This window comes from Malaclemys terrapin, chromosome 1 (genome assembly GCF_027887155.1).
Source record: "Malaclemys terrapin pileata isolate rMalTer1 chromosome 1, rMalTer1.hap1, whole genome shotgun sequence".
NCBI lineage: Eukaryota > Metazoa > Chordata > Testudines > Emydidae > Malaclemys > Malaclemys terrapin.
This window is the reverse complement of record NC_071505.1, coordinates 314,738,734-314,751,854: the sequence shown is the minus strand read 5'-3', so window position 1 is coordinate 314,751,854 and position 13,121 is coordinate 314,738,734. Positions and strand designations below refer to the sequence as shown.

The window sequence follows — 13,121 nt, the reverse complement described above, 5'->3', positions numbered from 1 at the left end:
AACGGGCTCAGGGCTGGGGAAGGGTGTTGGGGTGTGGGTACAGGGTCTGGGAGGGTGTTCTGACCTGGAGTAGGGGGTTCGGGGTGTGGGCACCGGACAAGCAGTGCTTACCTCAGGCAGCTCCCGATCGGCATTGCAGCCGGGCTAAGGCAGGCTCCCTGCCTGCCCTGGCTCCGCGCTGTTCCCAGAAGCGGCTGCCATGTCCAGCCCCTAGGTGGAGGTAGGCCCAGGCAGCTCTATGTGATGCTTGCTGCCCGCGCCTGCTGGCGCCGCCCCTACAGCTCCCATTGGCCACAGTTCCCGGCCAGTGGGTGCTGTGGAGCCAGCACTGGGGGTGGGGGCAGCACATGGAGCTTCCCTGATTGCCCCTGCGCCTAGGGGCTGCAGGGACATGCAAGCCACTTCCAGGAGCTGTGCAGAGCCGACCCGACTTTTAATGGCCTGCCAACCCTACCTTCCTCCCACAGTGGGGCGAGACAGCGCTCATGGCTCCAGCCCTGGGGGCGGGAGGGGCAGGGGGAGGCTTGGGACTTCCGGCCCGCAGCACAGAGATTTGCCGTATGCCAGATAAAATTAAGCAGCGGGCCACATTCGGCCTCCAGGTTCCCCACCCCTGGATTAAAGGATTAGATAACATGCCTTATTGTGAGGGACTCATCGAGCTTTATCTATTTAGTTTAACAAAGAGAAGGTTAAGGGGGGACTTGATTACCATCTCTAAGTATCTACATGGGAAACAAATATTTAATAATGGGCTCTTCAATCCAGCAGAGAAAGGTATAACAGGATTAATAGTTGGAAGTTGAAGCTAGACAAATTCAGACTGGAAATAAAGTGTAAATGTTTAACACTAAGGGAAATTAACTATTGGAACAGTTTACCAAGGGTCGTGGTAAATTCTCTATCACTGGAAATTTTGAAATCAAAGATTGGATGTTATTCTAAAAGACATGCTCTAGAATTATTTTGGGGAAGTTCTATGGCTTGTGTTATACAGAAAGTCAGACTAGATCACAATGGTCCCTTCTGGCCTTAGAATCTATGATTCTAGGTGTATATCTACACTGCAGTTAAACACCCACGGCTGGCCTGTGCCCACTGACTCGGGTAAAGAGCTCATGTATTGTAGAATTCGGGCTCAGGTTGCAGCCTGAGCTCTGGGACCCTGCAAGGGGGGGGGATGGTTCCAGGGCTTAAGCTCCAGCCTGAACCCAAATGTCTACACCGCAGTTAAACAACCCCTTAGCCCGAGCAAGCCAGCATGGGTCAGCCACAGATTTTTAATTGCAGTGTAGACATACCCTAGAAGGGCTGAAGAACAGTTGGATGCCTGCCTAAGTGGCCTCAACTTTCTGCAGGAGAAGATTCTCTGCTTCAGTTAATCTTATTAGTCCAGCAGGGCAATCATCTTCCCCAGTAATGCACCTTCTAAAATGTAAAGGTCAGGGACTCCCTAATAGCACACTTCCTGAATCCTCTGCTGGGATTCAGGAAGTGTGCTATTAGGGAGCCAATGCGTGGTTTGTTTTCCCCCTGTACTACAGGATATCATGACAGAAATGAAAAAACAAAACTTGGACTCGCTTGAAAAAACAAAACTTAGACTCACCATGAAGATCGGCATAAGCATGGACCCTACTAAGGTCCCAGTGGAACTGGTAGATACCGTGCAGAAACCTGCAGGTGCAAGTAACCATCCTTCAATCACATAATGTGGTCCTGCAGGTGCAGGTTTCTCTGTTGGCTCCTCCTACCCAGCTCTTCCTGGAGCCAAAGATTCCTTTGCCTAACAAATTTGACGGAAATCATGACAAGTGTTGGGGGTTTCTGAACCAGTGTCAGTTCCTGTTCTTACTACACCCTTACTCATTCCCCACAGGCCACAGTGAGCACACCAGGACCCCCAAGTCAGTTTCAAATGCAATTCTAAACACCTGTATTGATTTGACTACTGGTAAGCTCCAAGATTCATCTAGAAGCCATAGTCAACCCAGGGGCCTCAAGTAACTTTATTGACTTGAACTTTCCTAAGATCTATGCGTTTCCAACCATACGCAAGGACTCACCAGATCTGGTCAAGACTATTTATGGGCCTCTTCTTTCCTTGGGACCAATAACCCTGCAGTTACCTGCAGTAACAGTTATCCTCCAGAGGCACTAGAAAAACCTTCAGTTTGGATTAATCCAGGCCCCTCATACTCTCATCATCCTAGGTATACCCTGATTTACCACCCATGACCCCCACATTCACTGGTACTGTCAACTATCCCGTGTCTCAGGCATCAAGAACCAGACCAGTATTCTCTGCAGTTCACATCACCCACTGGAAGACCCCAACCCTCAGTGTCCTCACAGCTTCGCCTGCTGTGGCCAAGATCACCCACAAATACCAAGACTTTGCAGATCCTTTTGACAAGGAGAGGTGCCCTCTCTGAACCCACATTTCAGGCTCTCCACCTGTACATGCAAGAGAATCTTCAGAAGGGATTCATTTACCCATCCACATCCCCAATGTTTGCATCAATCTTTTTTATCAAGAAGCAGGATGGCTCTCTGCAGCCGTGTATTGATTATCTGAACCTGAACAAGGTGACCATATGAAACCGCTACCTGCTCTCCATTATCAACAAGCTCTGAGACTGGCTAGGCACAGCCTATATTTTCACAGTTAAATCTGTGCGGGGCATAAAACCTGGTGCGTGTGTATGAAGGAGACGAGTGGATGACCACCTTTCATACTTGACACAGCCACCATGAAGATCTAGTCATGCTGATTGGCCTATGCAACGCTTCATAAAGTGTTGAAAGAGTGCTGAACAACATATTTTGAGATACACTGGACCACTCTGTCATTATCAACCTTGATGATATTCTGATTTTCTGCAAAGACCCAGCTTTTCATGACTAGCAGGTATGTAGTGTTCTTGAAAGACTACTCCAGAATCATCTATATGCCAAGCCTGAGAAATGTGAGTTTGACCTTGAATTTCTTGGGTGAGAGGATATATCCAAGGGACTGGCAATTGACCCCTGCAAGGTGACGACCATCACAGATCAGGTGGCACCAAAGGATGTCTGCTTCTTGGGTTTGCTGATTTTTATAGATGATTTATCCCAAGGAGTTGGTTCTCATGGTCCTCAGAGGCACAAGTAGCCTTTGATAATTTGAAACAGAAATTTGTCACAGCTCCCATCTTGGTCCACTCAGACCCCTCCAGACCATTTATAGTGGAGGCAGACACTTCAAACTTCGCACTAGGGACAGTTCTTGCCCAACCTACTGTTCCCGATAATTGAATTCATCAGTGTACTTTTTACTTATGAAAACTCACTGCTGCTGAGATGAATTATGACAACCTGGACAAAGAATTGCTGAATACCAAAGCAGCCTACGCAGAATGGCACCATCTTCTGGAAGGTTCTAGGCTCCACTCCAAGTCCTGACATCATAAAAACTTGCAATACCTGAAAACGGCCAGGAACCTGAATCAGCAGCAGACATGTTGATCCCTCTTCTTGAGAAATTCAAGTTTGGGGTCACCTACCAGCCAGGGACAAGGACAAGGACAGCAGAAGCATAGTCCCAAAAGAACGAGAACTATAAACCTGGTGAGGAGACTATGTCCATGATTCTCAAGCTCTCAAACTTCATTTCTGGCATCAAAGGCATGACCTGTTATCCTCCATCCACTCTCAGTTATCTAGAGATCCCTTTGCCATCCAAACTCATCAAGCCTGAGATCCCAAAGAGGACCAGACCGCTACAGGCTTCATGTTGCAGGACAGAAGTCTATACCATGAGGAATACATCTGTGTGCCTAAAGGGGCTACCTGGCTTTGAGTCCTACAACTCTGCCACAATGCTCCCCTAGCAAGCCACAGCCGCCATTGTAAGACCCAAGACCTGGTTTCCAGGGACTTTTGGTGGCCTACCATACGCATCTCTGCTGCGTCCTGCGCATATTCCAGTGATCTTTACCCCTGGACCAAGACCCCCATTCAAGACCGCTGGGACTCAGACAGCCCTTACGCAATCCACCTCAGTCAGGGGCCATCATCTTTTCCATATACTTTATCATGGAATTACCACCCTCCCAAGGGCACAATACCATTCTAGTTGTGTTTGCACTGAACCAAGATGAGGCATTTTGTTCCATACCAGGCACTTCCCTCTGCTCAGGAGATGGTCCATCTGTTTGCGAGCTACATCTTTCATCTCCCTGTCTTGCCTACATGCATAGTATCTGACTGGGGATCCCAGTTTATTTTCCACTTCTGATGAGAATTTCTATACTGTCCAAGTATAGATGCCCTAACCACAACAACAACGTATCACCCAAGCACCCATGGGCAGACAGAGTGGGTCAGTCAGATCCTTGAACAGTATCTACATTGCTTCCTAAACTATCATCAAGATGACTGGCTGTCCCTAATGTGTCATGCTGAGTTTTCTTAAAACAAATGCCACAAGAAACTACCTTTCTTTGCTAACTATGGTTTCCATCTTCATGCTCATCGATTGCCTCCAAACAATCTCTGGATGCCTGCTGTTACCAAACTCTCACGCTACATACAGCAGGTACACCAAGAACTCTAGAAGCAGTTAGAAGGCACCAAAGCAACCTACATACAAGTATGCCCAGTGGTCCCACCAGCAAAAACCTGGCTTCAGGACAGGGAATAAAGTGTGGCTGTCCACCCAGAATCTGCGATCAACTTACTCCTCTATGAATCTGGACCATAAGTGTGACGTTGTGCAGTCTATATGGTTTTATAAAAACTTGATAATAAGTCAATATAATGTAACTGAGCTGGTTTTAGAGAAAATACGGTAATAAGTGAATGTAACGTAACTGGGATATGCCTCATGCAAAAGGTCTCTTGTAAGGTATCATTACAAAGCTTATAATCTACTGAGTATGATCATCTGATTTGTATAAATGTACCACTCTTGTATCTAAAACTAGAAATATAAAATGTAACTCTGAGGGCCTATTGTAATTGTGTAAAGTGTGGACCATTAATGATGGTTTGGAATCTTGATGACTCCCATTGTCTGCAGATGGCTGTGGTTACCTGTGAGTCTTCCTGTGTATGTGTGTGCTGGCAAGTGAGTAATGAAGTCTTGCAGTGACATGTGATCATGTCACCTGAACTGGAATCCATCTTTAACCTGGTGCTTTTCCAGTGAGGGGGGGTGGAAAACCAGAGAGACAAAGAGTTCCCGCCTTATGCAAAAGATATATAAAGGGGGGAAGAGAACAGGGAGAGGGGGAAGCCATCATGAAGAATCCCCTAGCTACCACCTGAGCTGCAACAAGAGCTGTACCAGGGGAAAGAATTGTGCCCAGGCCTGGAAGATGTCCAGTCTGAGAAAAACTTACTGAAGCATCTCTGAGGGTGAGATTATCTGTATTTAGTTTGATTAGGCATAGATTTGCGCATTTTATTTTATTTTGCTTGGTGACTTACTTTGTTCTGTCTGTTACTACTTTGAACCACTTAAATCCTACTGTCTGTATTTAATAAAATCACTTTTTATTTAGTAATTCACTCCGAGTATGTATTAATACCTGGGGGGAGCAAACAGCTGTGCATATCTCTCTATCAGTGTTATAGAGGGCGAACAATTTATGAGTTTGCCCTGCATAAGCTTTATACAGGGTAAAACGGATTTATCTGGGTTTAGACCCCACTGGGAGTTGGGCATCTGGGTGCTAAAGACAAGCATGCTACTGCGAGCTGTTTTCAGGTAAACTTGCAGCTTTGGGACAAGTGATTCAGACCCTGGGTCTGTGTCTGGAGCCAGACGGGAGTGTCTGGCTCAGCAAGACAGGGTGCTGGAGTCCTGAGCTGGCAGGGAAAACAGAAGCAGGGGTAGTCTTTGCACATCGGGTGGCAGCTCCCAAGGGGGTTTCTGTGATCTAACCCGTCACAGTACACGCTACATACAGCAGGTACACCAAGAACTCTAGAAGCAGTTAGAAGGCACCAAAGCAACCTACATACAAGTATGCCCAGTGGTCCCACCAGCAAAAACCTGGCTTCAGGACAGGGAATAAAGTGTGGCTGTCCACCCAGAATCTGCGATCAACTTACTCCTCTATGAATCTGGACCATAAGTATCTAGTGCCTTTCCCAGATCACAAAACAGATTAACCAGGTTACATTCAAGTTACAGCTAACAGATTCCCTCAAGATTCACCCAGTCTTCCATGTCTCTCTTCTAAAGCCATTAGTCAAGAATCCCTTCCCACTCCATACTACTCCCCATCCTCCACAGATGGATATTCGGGGCCAAGAAGAATATGTGGTTTGGCAGATTCTAGTCAGGTCTGAGAGAAACTACAATATCTAATTGACTGGAATGGGTACAGCCTGGATCTCCTGTGCATCTTTCACCAGGCTTACCCTGAAAAACCAGGCCCCAAGGTCTCTAGATGGCACTCTCAAGGGATGGGTACTGTCAGGAACTAGAGCCTGTAGCAGAACTAATCTCCAGGCAGCCTCATCAGTACAGCTGGCCTGCAGCAGACTGCCTGATTGGCCACACCAATCTTGCTTCTGTCCTGACACTGCCTTGAATCCCTCCTTGTCTGCTATCCTGCTCACTCAGGTTTGAACCTTGGCTTCTGATTACTGACTGCAGGCTCGACCCTTGGCTCTGGTATCCAGTTCCTGCCTTCCAGTTTGGCCCTTGGCTTTGACCTCTGACTACTGACCCTAGTCGTTGGTTGCCAATGCCTGTTCAAACCACTAGGCCTGATGCCCACTCTGACCACTAGGCTAGACTCTCCTCATCCCAATCAGCATATGCTGTACGGAAGAATCCCATGCACTGCTACAGACTAGGGACCGAATGGCTAGGCAGCAGTTCTGCAGAAAAGGACCTACGGGTTACAGTGGAGAAGCTGATATGAGTCAACAGTGTGCTCTTGTTGCCAAGAAGGTTAACGGCATTTTGGGCTGTATAAGTAGGGGCACTGCCAGTAGATTAAGGGACATGATCATTCCCCTCTATTCGGCATTGCTGAGGCCTCATCTGGAGTACTGTGTCAAGTTTTGGGCCCCACACTACAAGAAGGATGTGGAAAAATTGGAAACAGTCCAGCGGAGGGCAACAAAAATGATTAGGGGGCTGGAGCACATGACTTATGAGGAGAGGCTGAGGGAACTGGGATTGTTTAGTCTGCAGAAGAGAAGAATGAGGGGGGATTTGATAGCTGCTTTCAACTTCCTGAAAGGGGGTTCCAGAGAGGATGGATCTAGACTGTTCTCAGTGGTACCAAATGACAGAACAAGGAGTAATGGTCTCAAGTTGCAGTGGGGGAGGTTTAGATTGGATATTAGGAAAAACGTTTTCACTAGGAGGGTGGTGAAGCACTGGAATGGGTTACCTAGGGAGATGGTGGAATCTCCTTTCTTAAAAGTTTTTAAGGTCAGTCTTCACAAAGCCCTGGTTGGGATGATTTAGTTGGGGATTGATCCTGCTTTGAGCAGGGGATTGGACTAGATGACCTCCTGAGGTCCCTTCCAACCCTGATATTCTATAATTCTATGATGCCATCCCTGCACACAAACAAAAAATCTTGGGTAATGGTAAAAGATTATGTCATTCAAAATGTCGAGGCATCATCAGACTATATATCTGAAGAAACCTCATTTACTTCATTCCCAAAGAAATACTGCTTCTGTCACAGTTACCGGGTGGACTGCCCCTCTGACCTCCTCCTGGTCTCTCAGAGTGTAACCTCTTCAGGTCTGTCTCATGGATCTAGCTCTCACCTCTATCTCAGGGTGGAATCAAACATTTCTCCCACTCTCAGACTGGGCCTTGACTACAGTCCTCTGTTTATCAACCATGATTATCTCAGCAGGTCTAACTTATGTCCAGACCCAGCAGTTCTCAATTCTGCAAATCTCAGCTCCACATTTGTCATACTTACACTGCACATTTTCTATTTCATATTTCTATAGCACCAATCGTACTATTTAAGGACTGATGGTAACATTTGGCATTTAGGGCTAAATCCCCCAAAGGGATTTAGGTGCTTAAGTCCAAAACTTAGATCCCCAAAGCCCCTGCTCAACTGCTGCCTTACCCTGTAAGCACCTAAGTATCAACCGATAAAATCCTATAGACCCCTAAAAATCTGCCACTGGGCATACACACAACCACCTCAGTCCAGGCAACCAGGCATTTTAACTCACACCTAAACCCCAGCAGAATCCTCAAACTATGCAATGCCCTGCCTATCTCACCTGTGTGGCCTGATCTGATAGACATGCTCAATGGCTTCCTAATAGATCATGCCCTGTACAAAATGCCAGAAGTGGAGGTGGTGCCCCCTTTGTAAGTTTTAGCCCAGTGATTAGAGCACTCCCTCAGGATGTGGGAATCCCAGATTCAATTCCTCCCTCTGCCAGATGCGGAGCAGGAATTTAAACCCTTGTCTCCACCTTTCAGGAGATAGCCCTAACTTCTGGGCTAAAAGGATATTCTGGGGCTGTTCCCTCTCAACCTCTCCTGTTTAAATTGTTCCCCTTCTTATAAATAAACTATCTCTGGAAAGAGTGAGAAGAACAAATATAAACCAGTGGTCTGGGGACTCACCTGAAATGTCAGAGTCCCAAGTTCAAGCCCGTGCCAATGACTACCCAAGGTGAGCGCTCTATCAGTCAGGCTAAAAATTTAAGGGGGGAAGGGGGCACCTCTACCTCGTTTTTTGCAAGGTGCCTAAGCCCTTTCTAACTCCAGGAGAGAGTTTATGGCTTTGAATCTTAGGGCTTGTTTATACTTAAAATGCTACGCTACCTATGCTGTCAGCGTAGGTAACCCACCTCCCCAAGATATGGTAGCTAGGTTGACAGAAATACTTCCCTCGACCTAGCACAGTCTACTGGCTAGCTTAGGTAGCTCCCTGCTCACTGACTTTTGTGGATCCCATTCTTTGACACCTCTCCCCATCCATTGTATAGGGGAGCCTGTATACCTAATATGGGGCTGTGAATTCCATTAGGCAATAGGGCACCTAAATGTTGAACATTACAAAACTGAGTCTAAGTCCCCTTTGTGGAGCCACCCTTATGTAGCACTTTGAATACATATACTGCATTCCTGTGACACAGGTAGGAGGCAAATACCTGCAACTGATCAATACAGAAAATGAAGCATAGCAAGGTGAACTGGACTTGCCTAAAGTTACACAGTTTTACACCTCAGGACTTCTTGTCTCCCAACCCTTATTCAGACTAATAAATGCCTGTCAATAAACATGTACTGCAAGTAGTAATATCAAATCCTCCATCAGTAGGCTATAGTCTGACAAATGCAGCTTCACACTTCGTTAAATAAAATTAGTGTAATCAGTTACATTAGCACTGACACAAAGTGCTATTTTTAAACATCCAAGCTGATAAAAACCAACAAGGGCAAGGGAATGATGTAGTTAAGAAATGTATTTTCATGCTTTAAATCTCCTTGACTTAGCTAGTTTTTAATGGTAAGGTTGAAAACAAAGATTTGCATTATTTATATCAGACATTTATTCAACATAATATAATGTACAATGGCTTAGGGCTGTTGTGACCATTATATAGATCAGTATTTAGAGGCTTTAAAATGTACATTTGTTGTAAACAATAGTGACAGATGCTTCATGGCACTTGTTTATGAAGTAATTCCTTATTATTCTTCCATATGTGTACATTCATTGATCCAAACTGACATTCTACAAGAACATCAAGAGTTAAAAAGCCTTAAGATATTAGTGAAAAGCGGTTGCACAGCAGTGGAATTTTACATGCTGTATCTTGCCTTTTGCAAAGGACCAACACTCTTCCCCGGACTGTTTTACAGACTAAGTCACTTGAAACTTATTTTAAAATTGAGGAGTGAGTTCTAGTTTCAAGCCGGAGCGATTTACAAATTCAGAGCTCCCCCCAACTCTCAAAAAACCCTGGAGGCGGTGGGGGAATGTAGCTGAACCTGACGCGCCCGCAAAACGTCTCTGCACTCCTCGTCGGGCCGGTACGGCGCCGCGGCCACCTCCTGGGCTGCACAGGGGTGGGTGCGTGTTTTGTTTCTGACGTGAGGAATGTGTTACAAAGTATCATCCTCGTTGCAACAAGTAGCCGAGGGGCTTTACAGAGTTGCATTATCGCTCAACCCCTCCCACAATTTAGGGCTTCGAGCGAGTCGGGTTTATGAGCCGCTACACCGGCTCCGGGCACCGAGAACCAAGATTAGATGGTAGCGGACGAGACAGAGCGAGCGTAAGAAAAGCATCAACTCCCATCCCATCCTGCAGCGGCTTGAGCCCCGCAGCCCCCCAAGCTCCTTCTCCCCATAACCTTCCCGCAGTCTCCGAAGGGGGCGGGCAGAGAGGAGGCTGGGGGCGGACCACCCAGTGTAGAAGGGGGCCGAGAGGAGCACGGGGGGACGAGGACGGGACAGCACCGGGAGAGGGGGGCGAGCAGCGTGGCGGTGGCAGGGAGGGACACAGCCCTGGGGGAGATGACAGGGGAGAGACAAGCGCTGCGGGGGACACAGGGCTCTAGGGAAGAAGTTACGGGGGGGCAGCCCTGGGGAGGGGGCCGCGGGGGGACACAGGCAGCCCCGAGGGGCCAAAGGGGGAGACACACAGAGCCCCGGGACCAGAGCAGCGGGGGGGGGGGACCACACCACACACATAGCCCCGAGGGGGGCACGAGCCAGGCCGCCCCGGGGAAGGGGGGAGGAAGGACCAGGCAGCCCCCGGGAATCTGATAACGGGCTCTGACCGCTACTCGCTCCCGAGACCCCTACGCCCCGTCGGCCCCAGGCTGGCGGGAAGCAGCGGAGACGGGGGTGGGCTGAATGCGGCCTGGTAAGCGGCGGGTCCGGCACGGCGCAGCCACCAACCCCCTCCCCAGTTCTTCCCCGCACCCCCCTCACCTGCGGCTCCGCTCCCCGGCGGGGGGCTCTGCTGGGGGACTCGGCCCCGCCGGGTCTCCGATGCGCTCTCGGTGGTCGGCTGTGGCCGGGCCCCCGCGCAGGCCCCTCCGCGGCCGGGCAGCAGGCGCTGGGGGCCGCCCTGGGCTGTTCGCTGGTGGGTCGAGGCAAGAGACGCGCAAAGCGCCGCTGACAGCTACTCAATATGGCGGCGGCTGCCGCCGTTTAGATTTTCTTCCTCGTTGTTACGGAGCATGCGCAAGAGGTGTGAGCCTGCGCACTAGCCACGGCGAAGCCGCTGCCCTCAACTCCTCGTCGCGGGGGGCTGAGAGCGAGAGGAGCCTCGGTGTAAAAGGAGGGAGGGTTGTGTAGGGGAGAGGTGGGGAGCATGGGGAGACCCGGCGTGCAAGTACACAGCGGCGGAGTGGGTCTCGCCCCTGTGAGAAGTAGTGTTGGGGGAGGGCAGGAGGTGTCGTGTTATGCCCTTGCTGGGACTAGCCAGAGTGTGACCCCTCATTCCTCTCCCCCTGTCTATACAGCAGGCTCTTGGCATGTGTGGACGCGGCTTACATAGCTGATGTAAGACTAATTTTTCACGTGTCTAATGCCCATGTGTCCAGAGGTACTGGGGGGATCCTGTCACACACCCCTGGCTTGAAGTGGTTTCCCTTGTATACAGGGTTCACCGTTTGGTTGAATGGCTCTGAGCACCCCCACTATACAAATTGTTCCTGCACCCCTGCATGTGTCATACATACACTGGCTGCATGGGTGGTTCCCAGGAGCTGTGTTTAGACCTGGATATTAGAGAGATGAGGTGGGGGAGGTAATATCTCTGATTGGACCAACTTCTGTTGGTTAGAGACAAAGCTTTCAAGCTACTGGGCCCTGAAGAAGAACTTGGTGTAGTTTGAAAGCATGTGTCTTTCACCAACAGATTAGTCCAGCAAAAGATCTTATTTTCCCCACTTTTCCTCTCTCATAGGTGCACCTTGACAAACTGTTTCATGAGTGAAGTCTTTTTGAGTGCTCCATTTGGCAGCACTCTGTCACAGGAAAGCTTGTTACAAGTGTCCATTTATTTTTTGGATTACTCCTTAGGAGCCCATGCCTGCCCTGCACTTATTCTATGCAGGCAGACCCCCCTCCCTGCACACACTTTGAAGGGAATGGGGCTCTGCAGAGTCTCAGCTGGACTTACTTGGGGAAGCTGATTCAGTCACATAGGCTGTTGCCTCTAAGGCAGGGACTTCAAGAAGAGGGTGGTATAGGCACTGACTTGGGTGCACTGGGGCTGGAGCACCCACAGAAAAAAATACTGTCAGGCCCCACCAATCAGCTCCTCCACCTCCTCCCCCCTCCGCAGTACTTTCCACCTGCAAGCGGGTCTTGCCAATCAGTTCCTTCCCATTTCCTCCCACCCAGGGTGGATCAGCTGTTCAGTGGAGGTGCTGGGGGAAGGGAGTGGAGCAAGGGCAGGGCATGCTTGGGGGGGGGACGGAACAGGGTGGGAAGAAGTGGACCAGGGGCAAAAAGGGTTGGAGGAGGGGCCTTGGGGGAAGGTGTGGAGTGGGGGGTCGAGCATCCCAGGGAAATGAGAAAGTTGGCACCTGTGGAAGGTGGTATAAAGCCACAGTTCCTATGGATTGTACAGGACTGGCATTCCTAACAAAGATTCAGGTCTTTAAGCACTTTGGGTGGAATCCACAAAGAGTCTTAGGTGTTGCAAAGCTAAGTGTTATAGGGCCTAATTTTTAGGTGCCTAGAAAATCACAGGAACAACACTACAATCCACAAAAGCCTAGGCTCCCTATACAATGAATGGGAGAGATAGGTGACTAAGAATGCAATCTACGAAATCTAGCACACTAGCAGGGAGCCACCTGCACTAACACATGGGAGATGCCAAACAGAGGGGTTTGGTCTGAGCACTCCCTCTCTGAGATAGGGGCAAAAGTCCAGGCTCCAAGGAGACCCTATCTTGGCTTAGCAATCCATGAACAAGCACCTACCACCTGGAGACAGACAGTTTAGGTATCTCCAGCATTTCTTGTCCATTGGTTCCCTAGATACCTTTAAGGAGCAGTGGGTGCTGTCCAAGATTCTCTGCTTAGTATCCCCTTCTAGATCCCTGATTTTGTTCCTGTGACCCTCACTCCTGACCCTGTTATTTTTTCATTGTCCCCTG

At 48.9% G+C, this 13,121-nt stretch overlaps 1 protein-coding gene across 1 annotated transcript in view; it reads right to left on the bottom strand.

Moving 5' to 3' along the window:
- The window catches only part of RDX (radixin), a 95,595-nt gene extending 84,436 nt beyond the window's left edge, over window positions 1-11,159 (bottom strand). Inside the window, exon 1 of the mRNA XM_054015513.1 lies at window positions 10,937-11,159. The gene's annotated coding sequence lies outside the window, so the exon portion shown is untranslated. The remainder of the gene's footprint in view (window positions 1-10,936) is intronic.
- Window positions 11,160-13,121: the final 1,962 nt, after the last annotated feature.